The 5000-nt window shown below is 41.8% G+C and overlaps 1 protein-coding gene across 1 annotated transcript in view; it reads left to right on the top strand.

Annotated features, from left to right (window-relative positions):
• The window catches only part of LOC132452426 (double-stranded RNA-specific editase B2-like), an 11222-nt gene that overhangs the window by 1001 nt on the left and 5221 nt on the right, over positions 1-5000 (top strand). The window lies entirely within an intron of this gene.

Genomic DNA, 5000 nt, shown 5'->3' with positions numbered 1-5000 from the left:
TTGTATTTTGGGGGTTTATTGGCTCACTTGTGTCAACCTGTGTAGTTAGTATATAACTTCTCCGTCGTGCTTATGTTTGACCAGAAGGAAGGTATTTATTTTTTGCTGTTCAATATTATTTTAAACACGTTTGTGCCTATGGTCGTTTTCCTCTTCTGGCTGAAAGCCCAGCTTGATGGTAATGGCTAATCAATGGCTAATCACCTGGCGGTAAAAAATAGTGTCCATTTAACGTTGGAACTCCTATGTATAATAGAACACAGAAACAAAAGAATTGATCACTCTATGTCACGATCGATCGATCCACCATAAGCATGGTCTTTAGGGAAGAGAAGGGGAGTTCCGTGCTAAACAATGTTTTCCTGGCTGAGTATATCTGGATTCGTCTAAATAGTAGACGTGTTCTCCCTGGGCTCCTGCGGGTTCCCTCTGTGTGTATTTTACATCAGGTATCCTGTGAGGGCTTTTTCATTCTCCAAAGCGAACCCAGAGTAAATAAACGCTGAGCTACATAATGTGTCAAAAGATCTGCGTATTCATTTCATATCCTGAGATATAAATATAAACACATGGGTTGTAATTGATGGTGTTGAGGTGTTTTTCCTACGGGAGATTTATCGATATTTGAAAGGGTATTATTTCACCTATTTTACCAATAACCTTCTAAAGGTATCTATAACAATGCAGAAATGCTCCTCATACAATAAATATATACAGTAGAACCCTAGGGAATAGCTGGAGTAGACTCAGCAGCATAGAATCTATACCAAACTAACACAGTCTAGTAAAAAGGCTAGACTGAGCTCAGGGACGACAGCAGGTAGCAAACATGAAAGAGTGAAGTGAAGCCCAAGACCAGACAATGGATCCATCTACACAAACAGTACTCAGAATACAAATCACACAAGTAGTGATACAGAACAGAAGTAGTGATGAAGAACACACTAGTAGTGATACAGAACACACTAATAGTGATACAGAGCACACTAGTAGTGATACAGAACACACTAGTAGTGATACAGAACACACTAATAGTGATACAGAGCACACTAGTAGTGATACAGAACACACTAGTAGTGATACAGAACACACTAATAGTGATACAGAACACACTAGTAATGATACAGAACACACTAATAGTGATACAGAACACCCTAGTAGTGATACAGTACACCCTAGTAGTGATACAGAACACACTAGTAGTGATACAGAATCCACTAATAGTGATACAGAGCACACTAGTAGTGATACAGAAAACCCTAGTTGTGATACAGAACACACTAGTAGTGATACAGAATACACTAGTAGTGATACAGAACACACTAATAGTGATACAGAACACACGAGTAGTGATACAGAACACTCTAGTAGTGATACAGAATACACTAGTAGTGATACAGAACAGGCTAGTAATGATACAGAACACACTAATAGTGATACAGAACACACTAGTAGTGATACAGAACACCCTAGTTGTGATACAGAATACACTAATAGTGATACAGATCACACTAGTAGTGATACAGAATACACTAGTAGTGATACAGAACAGGCTAGTAATGATACAGAACACACTAATAGTGATACAGAACACACTAGTAGTGATACAGAACACCCTAGTTGTGATACAGAACACCCTAGTAGTGATACAGGACACACTAGTAGTGATACAGAACACCCTAGTAGTGATACAGGACACACTAGTAGTGATACAGATTCCACTAGTAGTGATACAGAGCACACTAGTAGTGATACAGAACACCCTAGTTGTGATACAGAACACACTAGTAGTGATACAGAACACACTAGTAGTGATACAGAACACCCTAGTAGTGATACAGAACACCCTAGTAGTGATACAGAACACCCTAGTTGTGATACAGAACACACTAGTTATGATACAGAACACACTAGTAGTGATACAGAACACACTAGTAGTGATACAGAACACACTAGTAGTGATACAGAACACCCTGGTTGTGATACAGAACACACTAGTAGTGATACATAAAACACTAGTTATGATACAGAACACACTAGTTGTGATACAGAACACACTAGTAGTGATACAGAACACACTAGTTGTGATACAGAACACCCTAGTAGTGATACAGAACACCCTAGTAGTGATACATAACACACTAGTAGTGATACAGAATACCCTAGTAGTGATACAGAACACCCTAGTTGTGATACAGAACACCCTAGTAGTGATACAGAACACACTAGTAGTTAGGGATGGGAATCGAGAACCGGTTCTTGTTCAGAACCGGTTCCGAGTCAACCGATTCCTTGGAATCATTAGCAAGCCTGCTTAACGATTCCGCTTATCGGTTCCGGTCGCGGCAAATGCGTCATGACGTCACACACACGCTGCTTTTGGCGCCGCCGAGGAAGAATCGCATTGTGTGTTCACACCAAACGCGACGGGGCGACAAGCTCCCATACAAAGTGAACGTAGAGACGCGTATAAGGGCGAAATTTTCGCGGGAGAAAACCGGCGACAAGTTTTTGTCGTGATGACAGCCAATCAGCGTTCAACAGCGTGATAACTGAGTGACATGTGTAACGTAACATAACAGCCAATCAGCGTTCAGCCGTCAAACTCAGTGCAGTGCAGTCCGGGGTGACTGCGGCATGGAGGAGAAAGTGATTGTTGCAGTTTGCGACTCCCGGAGCTCTATATATAATAGTATATAATATATTATAATTGTATATATAATATCACGGCCAACAGCTCTGTCGCCTCCGGATGGCCGTAGCGCAGGGAGCTCTCATAGGGATTGGGCTTCTCGGGCTTTGTTTACCGGCATTGCTATGGTTTCCGGTCTTGTGTGTTCCAACGGTTTAATAGGTAGGCCCATCTAATAAATCTCTGTCTAATCAATGCTTAATTTTGTTTATGTCAGTTGAATTTTGTTACAAGTTGAATGCAAATGAGCACTGTTAGCATTCCAAAAGGCACAAGCTCTTACTTGGCTGTTTTCAGTCTGTGTTTATAGTTGTATGGTACATAATGATGGCATATATTTTTATATATTTTTTCGTCTAGACCAATTGATTTGAAAATGTACAATTTCCTAATACTAGAAGCACTTCTGATCAGATATTAAAGAGATTTAATACAAACAAACACATTTATACTTATTTTCTCACCCAATGAGAATCGATAAGAGAATCGATAAGGAATCGGATCGATAAGCAGAATCGGAATCGGAATCGTGAAATTCTTATCAATTCCCATTCCTACTAGTAGTGATACAGAATCCACTAATAGTGATACAGAGCACACTAGTAGTGATACAGAACACTCTAGTAGTGATACAGAACACCCTAGTTGTGATACAGAACACCCTAGTAAACAGAGGTTCTTGGAGGGAACACAGTGGGCCCCTGGCCGTGGTTGAAGCTGGTTCAGGACCACGGACAGAGTCTAGAATAGCAGGCCAAGTCAACAGATCAGCACGGTAAACTAAGAGTTACCAACGCTAAATAAAGGCTCACAAAGCTGTGATTCTGGATTGGATAGTTTAGGGATTCTCTATGAAAACGTTTCGGTTAACAAGCACAGAATGCCACAACCACTGTTGTGTTCCTCAGTCTAATGTGTTTTACCTTCTCAAAACCTGTGTACCTTGAGAAAATAAAAATAAGAGGATATCCGTTTTTTAAGGAATAGTCCAAACTTGGAAATATTACGCCTACTCAATGGTGCTCACTCTTGCAATTCTTATTTTATTGGACTTTCCGTTCTCGGCCTGGACCGAACTCTTAGACGCATGCCCGTGCAGCAGCCGGCGGGGATGTTTTTAACGCCCGCATTCATTATGTTCAACGGCCCCGCTGGGAGGCTGGGCTGATTCATCAGATTAGTGGCTCAAAGTCTACACCCTTGAATGTCATATTTGCATACACAGCTCACCGTTTTCTTTCTGTTTTGTCTTGACACAATGCCGGATGGCAGGTATGGAGACTTTGCGGCTGACCGAAATGGCTTCTGGGAAAGATAAGTCGGAAATAAATGACCAAACAAAATGCCACAGCTGCCATTTCTACGCCGAGTGGAAAAGGACAAGGGAGACAGGGAGCAGGTTTGAAAAATAGTCAAGGTGTGCATGGTGCTGATTCATTACAGCGATACGCAAAGTGTAAAAAAACAATGGGGGCAATTACTATTGCTGCATTAACGCGGCAATAGCCACACCAGAATGCGACGCAAAGTAACACGTAGCTTCAAGTCCTTTGCCCTACCCAGAACCTGTTAAGAATTTAGCATGAATCGCATCTCGTAAAAATCGCATCTCTGTTTTATTCTGTGACTAGATAAGGATACAACCAAACACAAAAATAGTTAAATTATCAATATTCAGGCAATAACGTTGCGTTGTTCGACTTTGATGTTATCATCACCCAGCACAAACACCCCAGTCGTTGAAGCAAAGTCAGGCATCATAGCTCCCTCTCCATAGGATATTAATGGCTTGATGCTGCGTCTAGATGTTTGCCTCTGATCATGTCAAACTAGCTTAAAGAACACTCAAAGTGCCTTAGTTTGTGTGTGTCTGTGTGTAGGTGTGTGTCTGTGTTTGGGAGGGGGGGGGGGGCTCTTTCAAGCAATAGCCAAGCTAGCTGTGCTCCAAGCAGTCAGATAAGAGATCAAGAAGGTGTTGCTCTCTCTCTCTTGCACTCACTCACTCGCTCATTCCCTCTCTCACTCATTCACACACTCAGACACTCAACTACGCACTCACTCAATCACTCACTCACTAACTGACAGCAGGGTAATGAGTCCTGGAGAGAGAGACATCGTTTCCTCGATCCGTTTTCCAAATGAAATGGATTACCAACACATTCCCTCTCGCCCAGCCCCCAACCACACCTACAATCTGCAACGCTGCAAGGATGACTGCAGTCTCTCTCATCCCTCTCAAGTTTGAAAGGTCTTTATTGGCATGGGAAACATGCCAATACAAGAATACATTTGAATAGCCAAAACACAA

Source organism: Gadus macrocephalus, chromosome 23 (assembly GCF_031168955.1).
Source record: "Gadus macrocephalus chromosome 23, ASM3116895v1".
Classification (NCBI taxonomy): domain Eukaryota; kingdom Metazoa; phylum Chordata; class Actinopteri; order Gadiformes; family Gadidae; genus Gadus; species Gadus macrocephalus.
This window is presented reverse-complemented; position numbering and strand designations above follow the sequence as displayed.